This window comes from Solanum verrucosum, unplaced genomic scaffold, assembly GCF_900185275.1.
Source record: "Solanum verrucosum unplaced genomic scaffold, falcon-dt-bn FXZP01000278.1, whole genome shotgun sequence".
NCBI lineage: Eukaryota > Viridiplantae > Streptophyta > Magnoliopsida > Solanales > Solanaceae > Solanum > Solanum verrucosum.
The window spans coordinates 2,299,820-2,327,362 of NW_026020332.1; the positions used below are offsets into that span (position 1 = coordinate 2,299,820).

Sequence of the window (27,543 nt, forward strand, 5' to 3'; positions counted from 1 at the left end):
ATGATAAGCCCGCTCCATGAGTTTTTAGGAGTGTGGATGAAGTTTACTATAGAATCGCGGAAAAAAGTAAAAGAATTGGCATTTGTTGCTGGGATTTGCCCAACTGTTGATGTTGGTGGACACTTTCGTGGTGGAGGCTATGGCATGATGTCACGAAAATTTGGTACTTTTGTTGATAACATCATTGATGCTAAGCTAATTGATACTAATGGGCGAATCCATGATTGAGAATCAATATGTGCCATGAACGTTGGAATAAAATGCAACACAACTTATTGACAAATGGCAACATATCACAGACAAAGTTGATGACAATCTCCTCCTCAGGATCTTCTTGAGAAATAGTGAATTTCCATTCGGGGGTGGGCAAAGGACTATACCTTTTTCACTACAGTGTTCATTGGGGGATCCCGAAACTAGAATTGATGAAAGAAGATTGCATAGAGATGAGTTGGATTAGATCGATACTCTTCTTTGTCGGTTTCCCTAGGGGCACATCACTTGATGTGTTGCTAAATTGGAATAACACAACTAATCAAAGAGGATACTTCAAAGGAAATCAGACTATGTCCAACAACCAATTTCTATAAATGGTCTTGAAGGTATATGGAAACTATTCAATCAATTAGTAGGCGAAAACTCGGGTGCTGAAGTACAATTTAGTACTTATGGAGGAAAGTTGAGTGACATCTCAGAATCTGAAACTCCTTTCCCTCATAGAGCTGGAAATATATTCATGATTGAGTATGCGGTGTATTGGGGAAACATTGAAAATTCTCAAAGAAACGTAGCTTGGAGTCGAAAATTTTACGTATACATGGTTAAGTATGTATCAAAATCTCCTAGAACTGCTGATTTCAATTATAGAGATCTTGATTTAGAAGTGAATAATGTTAATGGAAGCACAAGCTATGCACATGCAAGAATTTGGGGAGAGAGATATTTCAAGAACAACTTTGAGAGATTGGTGCAAGTTAAGACTAAAATTGATCCAACAAATTTCTTTAGAAATGAACAAAGCATTCCTCCTCTATTATCTCAAGTTTACAACTTGTTTGAATGAATATGAAAGAAATGAGTTCTATTTAAAAATTAAGTTCGTTGATTACTTTTGATATCTATTAATATATATGATACGACCCTTATGACATGATATGTTTTTCATGGTTTCAAGCTATGATGCACGAAATGCAAAACTTATGAATATGAGCCACCAGACTGAACTTATGAACATGCTATATAATTCAAAGGAGTTAAATGATTAATCGAGAAGGCATAAGTCTAAGAGATAAATGTCTGAGACTACATTTGTCGACGTTGATTAAAGATCATATCTTTGGTCTGGGCGTTTCCTTTATGTAGCCTTGATAAGGGTTGATTAAAGATTCACATGATATGTATGTATGTCTCACACTCGAAGTGTGAGATGTTTTAGCTTATTAAGTTGAGATCAGACTCCATGTGCTCATGTGATGGAATGTGTCGGTTATATTAATTAACTCTCGAACTATTTGCGATGATAGACTTAATGACTTTTATTTATTTATTTCCTTCCATGCCATAATTATTATTCTATTGGTTGTTTGGTTTCTCTTATGATATATGTCATGTATCATTTTGCCATTTTCCATGCAATATAATTTCATATCTACTTCGTTCTTTTTGTTGAGGGCGCTACATCTTTAAATGATGCAGATTTAGGTATGCGAACACACGATCAAACAACATGCTAGGCTCTACATGTTTTATTGGTGCCTAAGGATTATTGCTTACTTGTGATACTTTAACATATCCTGTTAAAGGTATGCTAGGGTCTTATCCCTGCATGTAGTTTCCAGTTATTTTAGACGGGTTTCATAGACAGTTAGTAATATGTATTTCAATTCTTGACTTCCCTATCATTTTATGATAGTATTATGATATATGGAAAGTACCCCTTTAAGAAACTCATTTTTGTAACGACCTGTTCCCGTCGTTATAGAAAAGCCAACGGGGAAAAATTTTTGGGCCGGAAATTTTTTTCGTAGTATCTTAGAATTTCCCAACCTAGTTCAGATTTGGATGAAATCGGAGTCATTGAAGTCTAGGGAAATCTGGTAGAAATTGGGTGATCTAATTATTATTTTGATTAGATGAGTAGTTAGATAAGTCGTTAAGGAACTCGTACGACTTTACAGAATTGAATTCGGTTGAGTAGAACTCCTGAAATTGATCTTAGTGTGAGCGGGTAGTTTCTGAGTGTCGTTGGTTGAAGGCGTGTTGTGAAATTAGGGGTTTTGAAATTCTTTAATTTGCTCATTGTTTCATGCAAGCCGCTTTGGCGGTGGTTTCTGTCGCCAGGGAGGGGCCGTTGTAGCGGGATGAGGACCGTTGTGGCGGGTCCGACGCGACCTAAGTCGGAAATAAACCCCAAAAATATTTTATTATGCACTTTTCGACTTTAAGAGCTAAGGAACGACCCCAGGTGTTTTCTTGACAGTTTTCCACCATTCTTGAGGCTAAAGGTAATGTTTAACTCCCCGAATCCGTTTTTTAATCTGTAGAACGTAATCTAATGGGTACTTATTGATGGGGGGAGGTTTTGATATAAAATCTATGGTGGAAAAAGCCCTAGTTTGGGTAGTGGAATCATGGGTATGATCTAGGGTTGTTAGAATTATTAGTAATCCGAGTAATTAGTGATTATTTATTGATTCTCGTATTATATTGATTGTTTGTAGACCAAGAACAAGCGGAACGAATCCGGAAAGGGAAAAATCAAATTTCTTAGGGTTTCAAGCTTGTTTCGAGGTAGGTGATGGTTGTGATTCTATGATGGCGTGATGTATGTTTGTTCTTGCTTCATTATAATACATGTATGTATGCGGATGTTGTGTTATTGATCACATTAATTGTAAATGAGGATATATGAATGATGAATGCCATGAATCATGACTTGATTGTATGATTATGATAATGTACTTTGCGATTGTGTTGTGGCTTGTTGAATGGATTGGGTGTTGCGTTCCGACACACTAACTTGGATCGGTTGCCACGTTCCGGCATAATTATGGGATCGGTTGCCACGTTTCAGCATAATCATTGGATCGGTTACCATGTTTCGGTATGCTAACAGTTTGGGTTTGGGTTACATGAGAGGACTAATGACTTGATATAACTGTGATATTTGAGAATCGTGAAATTGTTCGTTGTTCGTAAAATGATGCTAATATTGTATATGTTCGGTGTGTGCATATTATTGTATTGTTGTCTTGACTTATGTATGTTGCACTTAGTGGGATAGCCCCGTGATCCTACCAGTACACTGTAGTTGTGTACTGATACTGCACTTGGTCTTTCTTTGTTGAGTACATGACATCTTCAGGCGGCTATTGATAGACCTCGCTTAGAATATCAGTGATCGTCGTTCGAATTTAAGGGTGAGCCAATTTTTCCAGGATGCCATGAGTTCTCTTTCCGTCTATGTCCACATTTCGGACTTAGACTTTCTAGTTAGTTATTAGTCATTAGTTTGGGGTAGTATCCCTTCTTGTTTGGACTTATTGAACTTTAGATGTTTTGGTACATTGACTTTCAGGTTCTAGGTGTTTTTCCACATTGTTTAGTTGTTAGATCTTTTGGAAGTTTATGAGAACTTCAGTCTTCGTAACTTAAATGCTTTAGTTTTTGGTTTAGTTGCTTGGTTTGAGTTGTAGTAGTGGTTTTCCCACCGGAGGGTTAGTGTGTGTGCCAATCACGACGGTCTGGGTCGTGACAATTTTTCACAAATGCTCTTAAATCATATTTTCCGCTTATGTCTAGATGTATGCTCTCAATGTTTCATGTTATGTATGGATATGCTTTGGTCAATAATCGAATTAGGTGTCGATCCCGTCGAGAATGTAGGCTTGGGGTGTGACGGATTTTGTAAGAGGAAAGTCATAAGTTGAGTGATTTTATCGATACAAAACTAAATTTAATGACTTTGTTTAATAATTTTACATACTTGAGTTATAACCTTTTGAGATATTTACTTAGGGGTGTCAAATGGGCAGGTTGGATTGAAATTGGAGATATTAAAATGAGTTGAGACAGAAATCGGGTTGGGTCTTGACCCACCCAAATTTACTTTGGGCTCAAATGGGTTGGGTCTTGACCCGCCCAATTTGACCCGATTAATCTCAATAATTTTAATATAGTGATATTTAACTTTTATAATCATAATTCGAATTTCCGCTCAAGATTTTTTTAAAAAAAAGTAACAAATGGATAGATAAATCCTAAAAGATGTTAAATAGCTAATAATTCATATCTTTAATATAGGAACATATCTTAGTAAAGAATTTTAAAACAAGTTGAAATTGAAGATTGAATTGGGTTCAATTGAGGATTCTCTTAAAATGGGTTAAGCTTGAATGGGTTGAGATTGAACCCAACCCTTAAAATTCTGGACGGGTTAGGCGAATTATAACCTATGTTTGGGTTCATTTTTGGCACCCCTGTATTTACTCATTACAATTACAAAAAATTAGACATTTTGAGTTCAACGTATTATAATTTATGCAGTGTCTTGGACCACAATTACAAGTCGTCAATATTATTATACCTTCTCATTTTATACCTGTGGAGATATATGTACAATATATTATATATGTAGAAATTTATCTTGATATTTTCGTATTAACATCTTTATCCATATTTATCATCTAAAGGTCAAAGTGGATTTGGTAAATGATATTTTTGGGATAATAGACATATAGGAAGTTTGACACAAAACCCCATCAATTTTCATAAATATAGAAAAATTATAATTTCTTATTAAGGTATTGTTTGACAGTTAAAAAATCAAGTTGGACAAACGTGTACGTTAATGACTAGAATATTTGTTTAAACTTGGCCTAACCCATTGGTGGCCCCCTAAAAGAGGTGGGGGCATGGGGTTTGGGATCTAGAAGAAAGAAAAAAAGAAAGTAAAATTGAGATTTTTAAAAATAAAATAAAATTTCCACGTGTCACATACCAATTTGTTTATTTTTCCACATAAGAGGCATCTGGATGTACACACTTAAAATGCGGTTTTGAAAATATAAAAAGTGTCAAAATAACACAATGAGGTTTGACATGAGGTACTTAAAATGAACAAAGCCTAGTTAAAGTGTCCAAGTGAAAGTTGGTGCCAAGTTTAGGGGGCCACCGATGGGTTAGCCCTTTAAACTTTATGTTCCAATAATGCAGAGGAAATGTTAAGTTTTCTACACACCGATGGCAACGTACCTTTTTGAAACATAAATATTGTGTTAGAGCTCACTGACCTTCTCTTCACCTATACAATATGACAGTAATTTGGAAGCAGAGACCTTGGCAGCTAAATATGGTTTGAGCAGATGTATACTTTTGAATAATAGAGACTTTACCCTTGAAGTGGATTCATTATCTCTTGTCCAAATGATCAACGAGAACAAATGCTATAATTATAAACTATTAAGGATCATTGAAGAGGTTCAACATCTGAAGAAACTTGCTAATTTCAAGGTAGAACACTATTTAAGGGAGGTCAATACGGTTGCAGACCATCTTGCTAAATTAGCCGCGAGCAATCAGAATGAGGCCTATTATGACACCTATCAACAACTTCTGATGGGGGCTAGGGGGCATTCCAACTTGACAAGAACCAAATGCCTTCTATAAGGCTTAAATATGACAAGGCAATTTTTTTTGTTAGCTAGCCAAATAGATTGTTTGTTTTTACGAGGGTTGGACGGTCTACGATAGCTTCATTTGCCCTTTTTTTGAAGGATAAATTTGTATCCTTGTGTTATGTTCGGAGGTAAGGCCAAGTCCCCCTCTTGTATGCATATTCCGATATATAACACCCCAGTCATGGGAAATTTAAAAAAAATAAAATTGAATAAATCATGTATAATCGTGTATAGATGATTTAAAATTATGTATTAGAGATGTATATACATTTATATACATTGTTGATACAATAAAGTATACATTGCAAACTTTGTTTATTATATATAATCCCAACCAACTCAAATCTCCTCTAGATAGTCTCAAAATTTAGATATAAACTCCTCTCAATGTTTAAAGTCTTTTAATATATTATTCATCCGAAATAACTCATATTTGCGGCACATCAAATTTTAAAATTAATGTCTGAGTACGCAAGAATAAGAGGATGAAGAAGGAAAGCAACGAAAAAAGAAAGAAGAAGAAGAAGAGGCTTGTAGCTTGCTTCTGTCCTTAGTCAATTTTGGATTGAAGCTATTCTGACTATCGTATCTTTTTTGAACCGAATACCTTCCTCTGTAATCTCAGGTCTCTCTCTTTTTGAGAGAAGATTTTCTAGAATGGAAGCTTCTCCTTTACTTTTTTAGAGCGTATCACTATTTTGAAATAAAAAAAAAAGATTTATGGATGAAGTAATTGTTGGTGCTAAAGGGAGAACTGCGAGGAGCCAACCCTAATACGAGTGGACTGGGTTGGGCTAACCTATGATGTACCAGATGTTATACCAATAGCAGAAGCAGTAACAGAAGAGGAACTTTCGCAAATAGCAACTATAATAAACTTAATTATGCTCCATAGTTATAGTTTGCATATTTATGCGTTGTAGCTACAATTTAAGCTATCTCGTTTGTATAATTCGCGGATTTGTATAAATTCACAGGTTTGTATAATTCGCGGGTACATTTGTATAAATTCGAAATATATAACGAATTTATATAATTACAAACATCAGAAGTGTAAACAATTATACAAATTATATTATACAAATACGAATTATACAAAGGTTATACAAATTATATTATACAAAATCTGAATTATACAAACGTGCGAATTATACAAAACTAAAAAGTTGAGCTGCGTAATTATAGTTAAAAATAGGCCGCGAATTGTAAATAAGGCAAACTATAGTTATGTTAAGTAATTAACTATTATATGTTTGCTTATATGTAATTTTCCCTAACAACAACAACCACAATTAGTGTCTTGAGTATGGAAGAAGAAAAGTGAAGTAGTAGGAAGAAGAAGAAGTTAGGTAATCTTGATCCAATAGACATTTTGTTTAGTTTTCCGAAATAATATCATATACTTAATAAGCTTTCGATATATTTACTCATCACAATTACTTCAAAGGATGAGAGTAGGCCTTTTGTAATTTGCTCAGTTTCTTGGACCACAATTACAAGTCTTCAATATTACTATCACTACAAAAAAAACTGTGAATTACACAGGAATTTTCCTGGAAATTAATATGAAAATTTGCAGGAAAATAAGTTTCCTGCGAATTTTCATTCTAATCCCCAAAAAAATCCCCATGTAATTCACACTTCTTTTGTAGTGTATATGTTCTCATTTTATATCCAAGTGGCATAGCTATATCGTCCTAACGATGGTTACCCAAACACCTTTTGTTAAAAAATTAAATTGTGCATATAAAATATAATACTTATTTATAAATCAAAATCAACTATTTAGAAATATATGCTAAAGTTTTAAATACCCTTAGTAAAATTTATAATTTTACCATCATTTTATTTCCGTGGATATATAGAAATTTATCATAATGTTTTTCCATCCGGTAGCGTCTAAGAAAATTATTAGCGTCTTTATCCATATTTATCATCTAAAGGTCAAAGTGGATTTGGTCAAAGATAATTTTGGGACAATATACATATAGGAAGTTTGACACAAAACCCCATCAATTTTCATAAATTTAAGAAATTACAATTTCTTATTAAGGTCTAGTTTGACCTATAATGCTCCCAACAGAATTTTCTCCAAATCCAAGGCTCGAATCCAAGACCTTCAAATAAGGATGGCACAGTCCTATCACTGCACCACAACTCATGATGGTAACGTTTAATGACTAGAGTATTTGTTTAATCTTTATGTTCCAATAATGCAGAGGAAATGTTGAAGTTTTCTACACAAATTTCTTTATTTAAGGCGACATATATATTATATATAATATATTGATAATCAATTCTAGAAGATAAGAAATGTAAGATTTAAAAATTGGAGAAAGATTTTCTCTAATTTGTTTTATTGATCGTTATCAATGATATGAATAATTATACCAATAATGCTAAGTACGAACAAAATATAAAAATAAAAACTGATAATATATGAATAAGCATAACAATTATTGGCTAATCTTTGGAATGTATATATATACTTTTCAATTACGAAAAAAAAATAAATGCTGAGTTCAATTTTGCTTTTTAAAACTAAAAAAGAAAACTCTATCACGGATTAAGAAATGTTTAACGAAGAAAGTTGGTGAAAACACAACAATAACAATTTAATTATAAAATACTTATTTTATTCTTAATGAAATGATTTATGATCATGCAAACATCTGACTTATTTTTAGATAATAAATTTCAAAAAAAATAAAAAATCTTAAACTTCTCACATAAATTCAAATGGAGAAAGTATTAATATATAGTTTAATACCACGTGTCACTTTATTTTCTGTCTAGCTAAAAGTATAAATAGAAGTTCTTGTTTCCATTTTCTCAATCATCAAAATTTGCAACAACAAATAATCAATTATGACTATTATCAATTATTTCTCTTTCTCTCAATTTGTATTTCATCACCATGGGTTAAGAAAACTCATGATGACTTTGTTGAATGTCTTTCTCACGAAATTATGAACTCAAACTCAATATCACAAGTTATCCACACTCCTACAAACTCTTCATATTCTACCATTTATAACTCCTTTACAGATAACCTAAGGATAACCTCTAACTTCAAATCATCAATTATTTTCACTCCTAATGATGAATCCAAAATTCAGGCAGCTATACATTGCTCCAAGAAACATGGCCTACAAATTAGAATTCGAGGCGGTGGACATGATTATGAGGGACTTTCATACTTTCCGGAGACCCCTTTTATCATAATTGATCTTAGAAACCTAAGATCAATCTCCATAGATACTGAAGACAAGACTGCTTGAATTCAAGCTGGCGCGACCCTAGGGGAAGTTTACTATAGAATCGCGGAAAAAAATAAAAAAAATGGCCTTTGTTGCTGGGGTTTGCCCAACTGTTGGTGTTGGTGTACACTTTAGTGGTGGAGGCTATGGCATGATGTCACAAAAATTTGGTACAACTGTTGATAACATCATTGATGTAAAATTAATTGATGCTAATGGACGAATTCAGGATCGAGAATCAATGGGTGAGGATCTCTTTTGGGCTATTAGAGGGGGTGGAGGGACTAGTTTTGGTCTCATTATATCATGGAAGGTGAAATTACTTGATATTCGAGAAAAGGTGACTGTATTCAACGTGACACGAACATTGGAACAAAATGCAACTCAACTAGTCTACAAATGGCAACATATCACGGACAAAGTTGATGACAATCTTCTCCTCAGGCTCTTCCTGAGGAGTAGTGAATCTCCTTTCCAGCGTGGACAAAGGACTGTCCACGCCTTCTTTACTACAATGTTTGTTGGAGGAGTAGATGAACTCCTCCACGAAATGCAAGATAGCTTCCCGGAACTAGGGTTAGTGAAAGAAGATTGCATTGAGATGAGTTGGATAGAATCTACACTCTTCTTTGCTGGTTTCCACTACTAAAAAAATAGTGAATACCGACCTAGAAATACCGACCTCTGGAGGTCGGTATTCCTTGAAATACCGACCTAAAACCGACATCCCAACTTAGGTCGGAAAAAGCTTGGTCGCTATTCAATACCGACCTCTGGAGGTCGGTATTTACTGACCTCTCGAGGTCAACTTTTATTTTAAGTCGGAAAATTCATATATTATTATTTTCGACTTCCTGAGGTCAGAATTGGAATACCGACATCCGGAGGTCGGTATTTTTATTTTTGTAATGTTGAAATTCTGACCTCCGGAGGTCGGTATTTTTATTTTTGTAATGTTAAAATTCCGACCTCCGGAGGTCGGTATTTTTATTTTTGTATTTTTAAAATTCCGACCTCCGGAGGTCGGTAATTTTATTTTTGTAATGTTGAAATTCCGACCTCCGAAGGTCGGTATTTTTATTTTTTGTAATGTTGATATATTGACCTCCGGAGGTCGGTATTTTTATTTCTGTATTTGTAAAATTACGACCTCTGGAGGTCGGTATTTTTATTTTTGTAATGTTGAAATTCCGACCTCCGGAGGTCGGTGTTTTTATTTTTGTAATGTTGAAATTTCGACCTCCGGAGGTCGGTATTGTTATTTTTGTAATGTTGAAATTCCGACCTCCGGAGGTCGGTATTTTTATTTTTGTAATGTTGAAATTCTGACCTCCAAAGGTCAATATTTTTATTTTTGTAATGTTGAAATTTCGACCTCCGGAGGTCGGTATTTTTATTTTTGTAATATTGAAATTCCGACCTCCGGAGGTCGGTATTTTTATTTTTGTAATGTTGAAATTTCGACCTCCGGAGGTCGGTATTTTTATTTTTGTAATGTTGAAATTCCGACCTCCGGAGGTCGGTATTTTTATTTTTTAATTTTTGAAATTCTGACCTCCGGAGGTCGGTTTTCTGCTACAAAACAGGCAGCAAATTGCTGCAATTTTTAGTTGCCCACCTGCATATTTATGCCAAAACAACCCAAAGCCAAATAAACTTCATCCAGCCAAAACAACACAATATTTTCAACATATACATTAAAGTATTTCAAAATAAACTTCATCCAACTTCAAAATAAACTAAAATACGATCAAATTAAACAATTCCAAAAATATAGAAGTCTAAAATGTTTAATAGATACAACTATTCCCAATCACTCTCACTCTCCTTGTCAGACGTACCATTCTCATCACTCTCACTCTCCTTGTCGGACGTAAGTTGAAATACGAGTTCATTGACAAAGTATAGTAAACAAAAAATAATCAATCAATTAAAACATAAATAGATAAATGAAAGATAAAACATAATTAAATCATACTTGTATCCTAATGGCTCGATGACGAGTCTCCGAAAATTGTCTCTATCACCTGGCTGAGGACCATGTGCATTTGAGTGCTGGGTGGTGGGAGTATTAGGCTCCGAGCCATTGGATTCAAGATGAAGATTGGAAAGTCCAATTGATCCACTACTAGTATTCAAAGTATTGCACTGACTAGCACTAGATGATGGTATGGTAAACCCACGACCAAGATGTGAATAGCCCTGCAAAGTTTGGTACCCCGAACTAGGTACCACAGTGAGAGTAGATATAGTATAACCAGATTGTGGAGCCACATGAGTAGAGGCATTATGTGACTGGTGTGCCGAGTGAGTAGTTGAAACTGAGGCTAGTTTTGAAATATTAACTCGAGAGGGCTCATCAGATATCACGACCCCAGTGGGCCTTCTCATAGCATTGGCCTTAAATTTCTTTTTTGGATTAGCGGATTTTTTTTATTTACCCTTGTCTTTATCTACCATCTATATCAATTAAATATAAAGATGAAAACAAAGTAGTACAAAATAATGTCACAATGTCGAACAAATATATCAAACAAAATTATCATAACATAGGGCTTAATCCAAATAGTCTTTCACAATGTCAAACAAAAGTTAAAACTACTAAAATATAAATTATACTCAAATATGAATAGCTAAAAATCCACTAACTAAACATACAAATTGTTATTCATCCTCTTCGGAAGTTTCTTCATCATCTATCCATTCACATGCATCATCTTCGGAAGTTTCCTCCTCATCTATCCATTCATCCTCTTCGAAAGTTTCCTCCTCATCGTCCTCCATATTTGTTGGCATATCTAAGTCTTCTCTATTAACTTCTTCTAAAATGTGATCAGGATGCTCCAAATTCATTTCTAACTCAGCATCCACTAACCCACAACATTTATTTTAACTTGTTCATACAACTTAACAACTTTTTCACTTTAACTAGTTTAGTTTCGACTTAATTCCGACAACTAAATTCACTAACTAACCCACAACATTTATTTTAACTTATTCAAACAACTTAACAACTTTTTCACTTTAACTAGTTTAGTTTTGACTTAATTCCGACAACTAAATTCACTAACTAACCCACAACATTTATTTTAACTTATTTAAACAACTTAACAACTTTTTCACTTTAACTACATTAGTTTTGACTTAATTCCAACAACTAAATTCACTAACTAAACCACATTATTTATTTTAACTTATTTAAACAACATAACTTTTTAACTTTACATAGTTTAGTTTTGACTTAATTCCAACAACTAAATACACCAACTAAATCAATTTTATCATCTATAGGATCAAATAGTGTTGGTACTTATGCTTAACAAATATATTATTTCTAAATTTAAAGCTAAGTGTCAACACTAGATGGACACAAATCGATCTTGCAAGAAAATCAATTTTGTCATCAATAGGATCAATTAGTGTTGATACTTATGCTTAACAAATATATTATTTCTAAATTTAAAGCTAAGTGTCAACACTAGATGGACACAAATCTATCTTGCAAGAAAATCAATTTTGTCATCAATAGGATCAACTAGTGTTGATACTTATGCTTAACAAATATATTATTTCTAACTTTAAAGCTAAGTGTCAACACTAGATGGACACAAATCGATCTTGCAAGAAAATCAATTTTGTCATCAATAGGATCAACTAGTGTTGGTACTTATGCTTAACAAATATATTATTTCTAAATTTAAAGCTAAGTGTCAACACTAGATGGACACAAATCGATCTTGCAAGAAAATCAATTTTGTCATCAATAGGATCAACTAGTGTTGGTACTTATGCTTAACAAATATATTATTTCTAAATTTAAAGCCAAGTGTCAACACTAGATGGACACAAATCGATCTTGCAAGAAAATCAATTTTGTCATCAATAGGATCAACTAGTGTTGATACTTATGCTTAACAAATATATTATTTCTAAATTTAAAGCTAAGTGTCAACACTAGATGGACACAAATCGATCTTGCAAGAAAATCAATTTTGTCATCAATAGGATCAACTATTGTTGGTACTTATGTTTAACAAATATATTATTTCTAAATTTAAAGCTAAGTGCCAACACTAGATGGACATAAATCGATCTTGCAAGAAAATCAATTTTGTCATCAATAGGATCAACTAGTGTTGGTACTTATGCTTAACAAACAATCGATGGACACAAAAAAATTATCACAAAATTAAAGCTAAGTATCAATACTAGATGGACACAAACACATTATTGAAAACAATTGTACTTGAACTTTAGAAATTTAGAAGCACCAACCTTATCTCCTACTTTGATGAAAGAAGCAATATAGTCTTATATCAACTTTTTTAGATGTTGAGCTTCCTCAGTTGCCTAGCACGAAAAGTTCTAAAATTAGTTATATATAAACTTCAAATCCAAGAATATTAGTTTTATATATATATATATATATATTCAAGTTTTAATAAGTTCATGTTCAAGTTCTAATTTCAAATTCAAGTTCTAAGTTCAAGTTCAAATTCTAAGTTCAAGTTCAAGTTCTAAGTTCAAATTCAAGTTCTAATTTCAAGTTCAAGTTCCAAGTTCACATTCAAGTTCTAAGTTCAAGTTCAAATTCTAAGTTCAAGTTCAAGTTCTAAGTTCAAATTCTAATTTCAAATTCAAATTCTAATTTCAAATTCAAATTCTAAGTTTAACTTCAAATTCTAAGTTCAAGTTCTAAGTTCAAGTTCAAGTTCTAAGTTCAAGTTCAAGTTCTAATTTCAAGTTCAAGTTCTAAGTTCAAGTTCAAGTTCTAAGTTCAAGTTCTAAGTTCAAGTTCAAGTTCTAAGTTCAAGTTCAAGTTCTAAATTCATGTTCAAGTTCTAATTTCAAGTTCAAGTTCTAAGTTCAAGTTCAAATTCTAAGTTCAAGTTCAAGTTCTAATTTCAAGTTCAAGTTCTAAGTTCAAGTTCAAATTCTAAGTTCAAGTTCAAGTTCTAATTTCAAGTTCAAGTTCTAAGTTTAACTTCAAATTCTAAGTTCAAGTTCAAGTTCTAAGTTTAAATTCAAGTTCTAATTTCAAGTTCAAGTTCCAAGTTCACATTCAAGTTCTAAGTTCAAGTTCAAATTCTAAGTTCAAGTTCAAGTTCTAAGTTCAAATTCTAATTTCAAATTCAAATTCTAAGTTTAACTTCAAATTCTAAGTTCAAGTTCAAGTTCTAATTTCAAGTTCAAGTTCTAAGTTCAAGTTCAAGTTCTAAGTTCAAGTTCAAGTTCAAGTTCTAACTTCATGTTCAAGTTCAAGTTCTAATTTCAAGTTCAAGTTCTAAGTTCTAAGTTCAAGTTCAAGTTCTAAGTTCTAAGTTCAAGTTCAAGTTCAAGTTCTAAGTTCAAGTTCTAAATTCAAGTTCAAGTTCTAATTTCAAGTTCAAGTTCTAAGTTCAAGTTCAAGTTCTAAGTTCAAATTCTAATTTCAAGTTCAAATTCTAAGTTTAACTTCAAATTCTAAGTTCAAGTTCAAGTTCTAAGTTCAAGTTCAAGTTCTAAGTTCAAGTTCAAGTTCTAATTTCAAGTTCAAGTTCTAAGTTCAAATTCTAATTTCAAGTTCAAATTCTAAGTTTAACTTCAAATTCTAAGTGCAAGTTCTAAGTTCAAGTTCAAGTTCAAGTTCTAAGTTCAAGTTCAAGTTCTAAGTTCAAGTTCAAATTCTAAGTTCAAATTCTAAGTTCAAATTCTAAGTTTAACTTCAAATTCTAAGTTCAAGTTCAAGTTTTAATTTCAAGTTCAAGTTCCAAGTTCTAAATTCATGTTCAAGTTCTAAACTTCAAATTCTAAGTTCAAGTTCAAGTTCTAAGTTCAAGTTCAAGTTTTAATTTCAAGTTCAAGTTCCAAGTTAAAGTTCAAGTTTTAAGTTCAAGTTCAAGTTCAAGTTCATGTTCTAAATCCAAATGCTAATTGGTCTATTTGGCATAAAATACAGCATGTTATGGAGATATTACAAGAAAAGTGTACAAATATACAAATACAAAAACAATTAAAACAATAAAATTGATAAACTTTTGTTGATCAATAAAATTAAATTTATATAATTAGGAGTTATATAATTAAATTTATAAAATTGACTTGATCGATAAATTAAATTTATTAAATTAAATTTCTGTTGATGTGTAGTTAAATTTTTTATATATATATGTTTAATTAATAAAATCAACCTCAAGAGGTGAGTTTATATTAAAATAATTATGTATATATATATATATGTGTGTGTGTGTGTGTGTGTATACATCAACAGAAGTTTAATTTAATAAATTTACACACACACACACACACACACACAGATATATATATATATATATATATAAAATTTAACTACACATCAACAGAAGTTTAATTTAATAAATTTACATACATATATAAATTTATTAAATTAAACTTCTGTTGATGTGTAGTTAAATTATATATATATATATATATATATATATATATATATATATATATATATATATAAAATATTATCTAAGGAAATCCACGGCAAGAAAGCCTTATCTAAATAAAGATAAACATGTGAGAAAGCATAATAATAATAGAATCTATAAAAATAGACTATCCTGTTTTACATGCGGAAGTGAAGAACATCTAGCTAATACTTGTCCAGGTAGAAATAATAGTAGAACAAGAAATGCCCAACTAATAGAAGATTTCCAGGAAACCCTAATAAATGTAGATGAATACATGTCAGATAACGAAAGTATATATTCAGTAATAAGTATAAATTCTTTAGAAGGACGACAACAAGATTCGTCTGATTCGGAAGAAGAAACTTTAATAAATGAAATAGGATTAGAAAAACTAAATTTAAATATCAAAGATTTTACATTTGCCAATATACATTGTGATCACCAATTTTCCAAAGGAAAAGGTTTAGATAGTCAAAAATGCTTTAATTGCACAGGATACCCCAGTAAAGACAGACGAGCTAAATGTATGAATTGCTACATAGAAGGATGCCTCATGTGCATTGATAAGATATTTAATATCAAAGTTATAGACCAGATAATAATCACAAAGGAAAAAACACTAATATCTTTAGAAAAAAGGATTGATAATTTAGAAGACAGAATAAGTAAATTAGAAAAAGGAAAAGAAAAAGTAGACAGAACAAATCAAAATCCAGCGGTAGAAGAAGAAGAAGAAATTGAGCTCTTAAATGAAAAGGAGGACTACAAATCGTTTGAAGGATTAATTTGTAATGAAGACAAGAAGATCAATACTATCAAAATATTAACAAGAATAAGAATTCAAAACTATGAAATAGAAACTTTAGCTCTAGTAGACTCAGGATGTACAAAAAGTAAAATAAATAGAAATATCCTGCCTTCAGAAATAATAAAGGAATTTCCCGAACCACAAAGCGCCATGCAAATGGACGGATCTTCAAATATATATAAACATTATGTTAGTAATGCTCAAATAAGTTTTTTAAACACATGTGCAGACTTCTATAAACCCACTTATAAATTAGAAAAAATATGGGTTAGAGATTTAAATATTAGGATAGACTTTGTTTTAGGTTTAGATTTCTTATTACATAATAACGGAAGTTGTCTCCTTACTAGAGACGGAGTAATATTTTCTAAAAATATGACTCAAACCTCCATAGCAACAGAACCTGTTCCTACAAAATCAGGGTATGTTAAAAATACTGATAATACAAATACACTAAAATGTAATAAAGGGAAAGAATGCAACTGTACTAAAATACATGTTATCAAAGACGAGGAAGACATTAAAGAAATTGAATTATTAGAATTAAGTTTATCTGATATACAAATAGAAAAAATTTATGATTTAATAGAGATAAATACTGAACTTTATAATTTTAAGAAAGGATTACAACATATAGGAGTCATAAAAAATCAGAAAGACCTAGATGAAGTAATCTCCATCTTAGATAAATTAGAAATAATTGGAGAAAGACCCCTGAAGCACTGGGAAGCCAATCATATAACTTGCAGACTTGATATTATTAACCCGGAGTATACTGTTAAAACTGCTTCAATAGAATCCACGAATGAAGACCTGAAAGAATTTGAAGACCAAATAAAAGAATTATTAAATTTAGGAGTATAAGGAGGTCGACTTCAAAACATCGGTCAACCGCATTCATGATGAGAAATCATAATGAAATATTAAGAGGAAAAACTAGAATGGTAATAAACTACAAAAGACTTAATGACAATACAAGAATGGATGGATATAAATTGCCAGGCAAATCAGAATTAATAAATCGAATACAAGGAAGAATTTTTTTAGTAAGTTTGACTGTAAATCTGGATATGGCAAGTCAAAATGCATGAAGATAGCATCGAATGGACAACGTTTACTTGCCCAGAAGGCCATTTCGAATGGCTGGTGATGCCCTTCGGTTTGAAAACAGCCCCTCCAATCTTTCAAAGAAAGATGGATAATATATTTAGAGACTATAAAAATTTTATTTTAGTTTATGTAGACGATATTTTAGTATTTAGTAATAATACTAATGAACATCTAGGACATTTACAAACAGTGTTTAAACTGTTCGTAGACAATGAAATTATAATTAGTAAAAAGAAAATGGAACTATGTAAGACTCTTATAAAATTCTTAAGGGTAGAAATTGGAAATGGAAAAATAAAATTACAACCCCATATAGCAAAGAAGGTCCTTGACATGCCTGATAAATTAGACAACACTAAAGACTTACAAAAATTTCTAGGAATATTAAACTATGCGAGAAGTTTCATCAAAGATCTAGGGAAAGTCGCTGGACCCTTATACTCTAAAACAGGAATTAATGGGCAAAAGTCTTTTAATATAGAAGATATAAAATTAGTACAAAAACTCAAACAAATGGTTAAAGACATACCAGGTTTAGCCCTCCCACTAGAAACAGATGGAAGTCTAGAAGGATGGGGAGCAGTATTAAAAACAAAAAACAATAAATATGGAGACAAAAAGGATGAAAAAATTTGCGCTTATCACAGTGGAAAATACAAAGAAAAAGGAAATATGAGTAGCATAGATGCAGAAATCTTAGCAGTTATTTATGGATTAAATAGTTTCAAATTATACATTATTAACAAACAAGAAATTCTGGTAAGAACTGACTGCGAGGCTATTGTAAAATTTCACCAAAAAATAGAAGGAAAAAATAGTAGTAAAAGAAGATGGTTAAATTTTTTAGACGCTACGTCAATGTATAATATATCTTTAGAACATATAAAGGGAAAAGATAATTCCTTAGCAGATCAACTAAGCAGACTTATGCAAACTAATTATTTGTTTTCAGAATGAGTACAGGCAAAGATAAAGACAAAGCATCCAGTTCGAGTTCAAGTGGACAGAAAGACAAAGACTTGTATCTGCAGACTCTCTTAGGAAATACTTTATTTCAACCACAGCCACAGACAAGACTAAATACAGCAAGCATAGAAAGAATATATTTTGGAAGACAAAATCTAATCTTTTATCCTCCATCTAATCTAAGTTTCAGGGTAAAACCAGAAACAAAGATAGATAGACCTCAAAGATGCTTAATAGACAACTTATGGATAGCATACAACAAGATCCCTCGAGACAATAATTATTTCATTTTAGTGGTAAATTCATTAAGCCATTATTTTACAAACAAGAATGAAGACAAAAAATTCAGATTTTATGTAGTAGTCCAAGGAAAATTGCGAGGAGTATTCCAGACATGGATAGAGGTAATAGATTCAATTAAAGACTTTCCTACTCCACTTTTTAAAGGATTCAATGATTTAAATGAAGCGCTAGATTATGTTAGAGGAACTCTTGGACCGAATTATTTTATAAGCCCAGCTTTGAGACAAATTTCAAGACCTTCATTACAATACAACATTCAAAAAGACACAGACAGAATAATTTTCTGCGATCACTGTTCTTCAATGACGGACGGTTTCAAAAGACCTAATCAGACGATCGAAAGACTAGAGACTGAAAAAGGAAAAATGACACAACATATCCACTCATTACAAGAAAGAATAAGGCTTTTATTAGGAAATACCGATCAAGCCATACCTTTAACGAGTTCTCCATCTCATTACAAAATGGATAAGACGAGTGTACATTCCCCAACAAATGTAGAAAGAGCTATTGTACCAACTAGAGGTACAGCTAGTCCCGCTCAAACGGTAGCGGGTAAAGACTCATCAAATCCGTTGATGGTTGACACTTTACCAAAAAGTGTAAGAATTCTGCCAGCAAGTTTTAATACAATAACAGAAACAAGCAAAAAGACAAAGGGATTTCTCCAAAAAAGAAAAAAAATAAAAGGATAGAAAAAATAATAAAAAGCTCCCTGTAAAAGTTACTCTCAGAAAAGACTAAGAACGTAATATAAGAAAAAATTATACGAGAAAATCCAGAGCCAAATCCAGCAAATTCTAACCACGAAGACATAGAGAGTAGCAGTGATGAAAATGACCTATCGATAGACCAATTTAATCAGCACTACGATCCAAATGAAGACAATGATTCAGGGATGAGTTTTGATTCCGACGCACTACACAACCTGGATACCTAAAGAAATACGTAAGCAATGACATCAACAAGACAAGCAAATAGGTAAGCAGTGACATCACAAGCCATTATGATAAAGGAGACTCCACTACATGTCCACTACTAACAAGACGACAAAGAAGGTCCATTCAAGACTCCACTACATATCCACTACTGACTCCACTATCACAAGAGAACAAAAGGATCCATTCTTGTATTGTCATTAAGTCTTTTGTTGTTTATTACCATTCTAGTTTTTCCTCTTAATATTTCATTATGATTTCTCACCATGAATGCGGTTGACTGATATTTTGAAGTCGACCTCCTTATTACTCCTAAATTTAATAATTCTTTTATTTGGTCTTCAAATTCTTTCTGGTCTTCATTCGTGGATTCTATTGAAGCAGTTTTAATAGTATACTCCGGGTTAATAATATCAAGTCTGCAAGTTATATGATTGGCTTCCCAGTGCTTCAGGGGTCTTTCTCCAATTATTTCTAGTTTATCTAAGATGGAGAATACTTCATCTAGGTCTTTCTGATTTTTTATGACTCCTATATGTTGTAATCCTTTCTTAAAATTATAAAGTTCAGTATTTATCTCTATTAAATCATAACTTTTTTCTATTTGTATATCAGATAAACTTAATTCTAATAATTCAATTTCTTTAATGTCTTCCTCGTCTTTGATAACATGTATTTTAGTACAGTTGCATTCTTTCCCTTTATTACATTTTAGTGTATTTGTATTATCAGTATTTTTAACATACCTTGATTTTGTAGGAACAGGTTCTGTTGTTATGGAGGTTTGAGTCATATTTTTAGAAAATATTACTCCGTCTCTAGTAAGGAGACAACTTCCGTTATTATGTAATAAGAAATCTAAACCTAAAACAAAGTCTATCCTAATATTTAAATCTCTAACCCATATTTTTTCTAATTTATAAGTGGGTTTATAGAAGTCTGCACATGTGTTTAAAAAACTTATTTGAGCATTACTAACATAATGTTTATATATATTTGAAGATCCGTCCATTTGCATGGCGCTTTGTGGTTCGGGAAATTCCTTTATTATTTCTGAAGGCAGGATATTTCTATTTATTTTACTTTTTGTACATCCTGAGTTTACTAGAGCTAAAGTTTCTATTTCATAGTTTTGAATTCTTATTCTTGTTAATATTTTGATAGTATTGATCTTCTTGTCTTCATTACAAATTAATCCTTCAAACGATTTGTAGTCCTCTTTTTCATTTAAGAGCTCAATTTCTTCTTCTTCTTCTACCGCTGGATTTTGATTTGTTCCGTCTACTTTTTCTTTTCCTTTTTCTAATTTACTTATTCTGTCTTCTAAATTATTAATCCTTTTTTCTAAAGATATTAGTGTTTTTTCCTTTGTGATTATTGTCTGGTCTATAACTTTGATATTAAATATCTTATCAATGCACATGAGGCATCCTTCTATATAGCAATTCATACATTTAGCTCGTCTGTCTTTACTGGGGTATCCTGTGCAATTAAAGCATTTTTGACTATCTAAACCTTTTCCTTTGGAAAATTGGTGATCGCAATGTATATTGGCAAATGTAAAATCTTTGATATTTAAATTTAGTTTTTCTAATCCTATTTCATTTATTAAAGTTTCTTTTTCCGAATCAGACGAATCTTGTTGTCGTCCTTCTAAAGCATTTATACTTATTACTGAATATATACTTTCGTTATCTGACATGTATTCATCTACATTTATCAGGGTTTCCTGGAAATCTTCTATTAGTTGGGCATTTCTTATTCTACTATTATTTCTACCTGGACAAGTATTAGCTAGATGTTCTTCACTTCCGCATGTAAAACAGGATAGTCTATTTTTATAGATTCTATTATTATGCTTTCTCACATGTTTATCTTTATTTAGATAAGGCTTTCTTGCCGTAGATTTCCTTAGATAATATTATATATATATATATATATATATATATATATATATATATATAATTTAACTACACATCAACAGAAGTTTAATTTTATATATATATATATATATGTGTGTGTGTGTGTGTGTAAATTTATTAAATTAAACTTCTGTTGATGTGTAGTTAAATTATTTATATATATATATATACACACACACACACACACACACACATATATATATATATATATATACATAATTATTTTAATATAAACTCACCTCTTGAGGTTGATTTTATTAATTAAACATATATATATAATTTAACTATACATCAACAGAAATTTAATTTAATAAATTTAATTTATCGATCAAGTCAATTTTATAAATTTAATTATATAACTCCTAATTATATAAATTTAATTTTATTGATCAACAAAAGTTTATCAATATAAAAAATAAAAATAAAAATAATATATATATATATATATATATATATATATATATATATATATATATATAAATATAAAATTTAACTACACATCAACAAAAGTTTAATTTAATAAATTTAATTTATCGATCAAGTTAATTTTATAAATTTAAATTATATAACTCCTAATTATATAAATTTAATTTTATTGATCAACAAAAGTTTATCAATATCAAATTTAATATATAAATCTCCTTTAATTGATACGGTATTTCTTTAATTGATAATGTATTTCATATCTAAACCACTAGTATATAAGATTTGATTTGTTAAACTACTCGAGGAGTATATAATTAATCAACGTACTTCATACTCCGATAGGGTATCGTTTACATGTCATCATAATTAGGATGTGATCACTACACTTAACATCCATTCAATTAGATCGAACGTATATAATAATACTATCTCGCATTTCATACTCGAATGGATTAATTGTAGGTGTAAAATGAAATTTTAGTATTATGCACAATAGCAAAATTATGGGTATTAATAGGAATATTTTAAACAAACCGACCTCCGGATGTCGCTTTTATTGAAAGTAATTAGAATTAATAAAAAATACCGACGTCATGAGGTCGGTATCACATTAAATTTTAAGAACACAAAATCGTCCTCCGGAAGACGATTTAAATAAAATTAAATCAAAATAGAAAATAATACCGACATCAAGAGGTCGGTTTTTATTGTAATTCATTTTCTGGGAAAAATTCCGACCTCTTGAGGTCGGAATTTGGTTTACCCACAAACCGCAAACCGACCTCCGGATGTCACTTTTAAAAGTAATTAGATGAAATAAAAATACTGACCTCCGGATGTCGCTTTAATTAATAGTAATTAGATGAAATAAAAATACCGACCTCATGAGATCGGTATTTTAATTACATACTATTTAATTTTTACCAACATTCGGAAGTCGGTATTATAAAATATTTAATTGAGAAAAAATTTCGACCTCCTGAGGTCGGAATTTTTAATAAATTACAATAAAAACCGACCTCTTGATGTCGGTATTATTTTCTCAATTAAATATAAAAAATACGACCTCATGAGGTCGGTATTTTATATTAATTTATTTTTACTATTTAATTTTACCGACATACGGAAGTCGGTATTATAATTTTTTTTGTTTTTTATTTTACACAAAACCTATTGAGAAAGAAAAAAATATTGTTATTTATTTATTTGTTTTATACCGACATCAAGAGGTCGGTTTTTATTGTAATTCATTTTTTTCGGGAAAAATTCCGACCTCCACAGGTCGGAATTTGGTTTTCCCACTTTCCGCAAACCGACCTCCGGATGTCGCTTTTAAAAGTAATTAGATGAAATAAAAATATCGACCTCATGAGGTCTGTATTTTAATTACATACTATTTAATTTTACCGACATCGTGAAGTTGATATTATTTAAATAAATTAATAATTTAAATAAACCGACCTCTTTAGGTCGGTATTTATTAATTTATTTTAATATAAACTCAGCTCTTGAGGTTGATTTTATTAATTAAACACACACACACACACATATATATATATATATATATATATATGATCAACAGAAATTTAATTTAATAAATTTAATTTATCGATGAAGTTAATTTTATAAATTTAAATTATATAACTCCTAATTATATACATTTATTAATTTTATTGATCAACAAAGTTTATCAATATCAAATATATATATAAAATTTAACTACACATCAACAGAAGTATAATTTAACAAATTTAATTTATCGATCAAGTTAATTTTATAAATTTAAATTATATAACTCCTAATTATATAAATTTAATTTTATTGATCAACAAAAGTTTATCAATATCAAATTTAATACATAAATCTTCTTAAATTGATCATCGGTATTTCTTTAATTGATAATGTATTTCATATCTAAACCACTAGTATATAAGACTTGATTTGTTAAACTACTCGAGCATTATATATTTATTAAATTAAACTTCTGTTGATGTGTGTTAAATTTTATATATATATATAATTTAACTACACATCAACAGATGTTTAATTTAATAAATTTAATTTATCGATCAAGTTAATTTTATAAATTTAATTATATAACTCCTAATTTTATAAATTTAATTTTATTGATCAACAAAAGTTTATCAATATCAAAAAAAAAAAAAAAATATATATATATATATAAAAAATTTAACTACACATCAACAAAAGTTTAATTTAATAAATTTAATTTATCGATCAAGTTAATTTTATAAATTTAAATTATATAACTCCTAATTATATAAATTTAATTTTATTGATCAACAAATGTTTATCAATATCAAATTTAATATATAAATCTCCTTGAATTGATCCTCGGTATTTCTTTAATTGATAATGTATTTCATATCTAAACCACTAGTATATAAGACTTGATTTGTTAAACTACTCGAGGAGTATATAATTAATCAACATATTTCATACTCCGATAAGGTATCGTTTACATGTCATCATAATTAGGAGGTGATCACTACACTTAACATCCATTCAATTAGATCGAACGTATATAATAATACTATCTCGCATTTCATACTCGAATGAATTATATGTTAGCTCTTCACCTCTACATCATGACATGAGATATTAAGTTCATGATTAGACGACGGACTAATAGAATTTGTACATTACTCTAGAAATATAAGTATAATTATCTCCTAATTCATATCAACGTAGTTTCATACTCTAAATATGGATTATAGATATTTTTTTATTTATTCCACGAATTCTAACTTTTTATTTATAAAAGTATACAAAATTGTTACACTTTTTGAACAATTAATTGTAGGTGTAAAATGAAATTTTAGTATTATGCACAATAGCAAAATTATGAGTATTAATAGGAATATTTTAAACAAACCGACCTCCGGATGTCGCTTTTATTGAAAGTAATTAGATTTAATGAAAAATACCAACGTCATGAGGTCGGTATCACATTAAATTTTAAGATAAATAAAGGTAATCATGTTAATTAAATAATATTGACATCGGGAGGTTGGTATTTTATATTAAATTATTTTTTAACTTGTATAAAACCGTCATTCGGAGGACAATTTATTTAAAGTTAATTGAAAATATTAATTTACTACATAACACAAAATCGTCCTCCGGAAGATGATTTAAATAAAATTAAATCAAAATAGAAAATAATACCGACATCAAGAGGTCGGTTTTTATTGTAATTCATTTTCTGGGAAAAATTCCGACCTCTTGAGGTCGGAATTTGGTTTACCCGCAAACCGCAAACCGACCTCTGGATGTCGCTTTTAAAAGTAATTAGATAAAATAAAAATACCGATCTCCGGATGTCGCTTTAATTAATAGTAGAAATAAAAATACCGACCTCATGAGGTCGGTATTTTAATTACATACTATTTAATTTTTACCAACATTCGGAAGTCGGTATTATGAAATATTTAATTGAGAAAAAATTCCGACCTTAGGAGGTCGGAATTTTTAATGAATTACAATAAAAACCGACCTCTTGATGTCAGTATTATTTTCTCAATTAAATATAAAAAATACCGACCTCATGAGGTCGGTATTTTATATTAATTTATTTTTACTATTTAATTTTACCGACATACGGAAGTCGGTATTATAATTTTTTTTGTTTTTTATTTTACACAAAATCTATTGAGAAAAAATAATTTAATACCGACATCAAGAGGTCGGTTTTTATTGTAATTCATTTTTTCCGGGAAAAATTCCGACCTCCAGAGGTCGGAATTTGGTTTTCCCGCTTTCCGCAAACCGACCTCCGGATGTCGCTTTTAAAAGTAATTAGATGAAATAAAAATACCGACCTCCGATGTCGCTTTAATTAATAGTAATTAGATGAAATAAAAATACCGACCTCATGAGGTCGGTATTTTAATTACATACTACCGACATTCGGAAGTCGGTATTATAAAATATTTAATTGAGAAAAAATTCCGACCTCAGGAGGTCGGAGTTTTTAATGAATTACAATAAAAACCGACCTCTTGATGTCGGTATTATTTTCTCAATTAAATATAAAAAATACCGACCTCATGAGGTCGGTATTTTAATTGTAATTCATTTTTTCCGGGAAATATTCCGACCTCCAGAGGTCGGAATTTGGTTTTCCCTCTTTATTTTGCATAAAAACCGACTACTTGTAAATACCGACCTCCGGAGGTCGGAAATTACCGACCTCCATTTGAGGTCGGAAATTTTTAGGTCGGTATTCACTATTTTTTTAGTAGTGTTCCCTAGGGGAACATCACTTGATGTGCTACTTCATTGGAATAATAGCGCAACTAATCAAGAATATTATTTCAAAGGGAAATCAGACTATGTCCAACGACCAATTTCTATTAATGGTCTTGAATGTATATGGAAACTATTCAACCAAGTAGGCGAAAACTCAGCTGAATTACAGTTTAGTCCCTACGGAGGAAAGTTGAGTGACATCTCAGAATATGAAACACCTTTTCCTCATAGAGCTGGAAACGATCCATTATGCGGTGTTTTGGGGGGGGGGGGGGGGGGGATGAAAAATTCTCAAAGTAACATAGCTTGAATTTGAAAACTTTATGGCTAGGTATGTGTCAAAATCTCTTAGACGTGCTTATTTCAACTATAGAGATCTTGATTTAGGGGTGAACAATATTAATGGAAACACAAGCTATGAACAAGCAAGAATTTGGGGAGTGAATTAATATTTCAAGAACAACTTTGATAGATTGGTGAAAATCAAGACAAAAATTGATCCAACAAATTTCTTTAGGAATGAACAAAGTATTCCTCCTCTATTATCTTAAGCTTAGTAGTAATTAATTTATGCACTCTACAAATAAGTTCTTTTATGTATATGTATACAACTATAGTACTGAAAAATAAATGTTGCCACGTTTCAAAGATTGTGTAGGAATGAACAAGGTTTTTCTTACTTTAGTAGGATTTTATTTGTATTAATTACTTGCCTAATGTTCAAACTTTGAAATTAATTGAAAAAATCGTGTATGGAAAAAAACTAAACATCTTTGTTGAATAAGTTTCAATTCTATAGAAATATATATCATGTTTTATATAAATTGTGGCTTTGAGATAATTTTTCCTTTTTCGATCTTTGGGACAGTGGTAATAGGCAGTAGCATCAGTGTCATAGTTAAATGATTTTGAGAACAAGTAAGATATCACTAAAGATTAAATCCAACTAATATAACATAAGTGTCCTATTTTTTATATTAGGTTTTTCAATAATTTATTATTTGTGGAATTTATGTCTGCATGACATAAAAAATTAACAAAAAATATTTTTAAATGGTCATATGTATATGTATGTATCAACATGTATAGTGTATCAATATTGTATAAATAGTTTATAATCTTGTATAGATGTAAAACTATGTAGTATTAGATAATTTATCTATATATATATATACACACACATTGTTGATACAATAAAATATGCATTGCAGACCAATTTTCTTAATCCCAACCAACTCAAATCTCCTCTAGATATATATAGTCTCAAAATTTAGATATGAGCTCTTCTCTATGTTTTGCTTCTACGATCCGGCAGTTCTCGCGAAGAGATCAATAAGATGATGCTCTCCTTCACTCTTTCTTTTCCCGCTTATCTAATCTTTCGATCTAACGTGGACTGAGCGGCGATGGGCGCGAGAGGAAGAAACCTAAGAGAAGGTGCTTG

General features: G+C 30.7%; 1 pseudogene; it reads left to right on the top strand.

Annotated features, from left to right (window-relative positions):
• Nucleotides 1–26,678, top strand: LOC125836379 (berberine bridge enzyme-like 18; annotated as a pseudogene).
• Nucleotides 26,679–27,543: the final 865 nt, after the last annotated feature.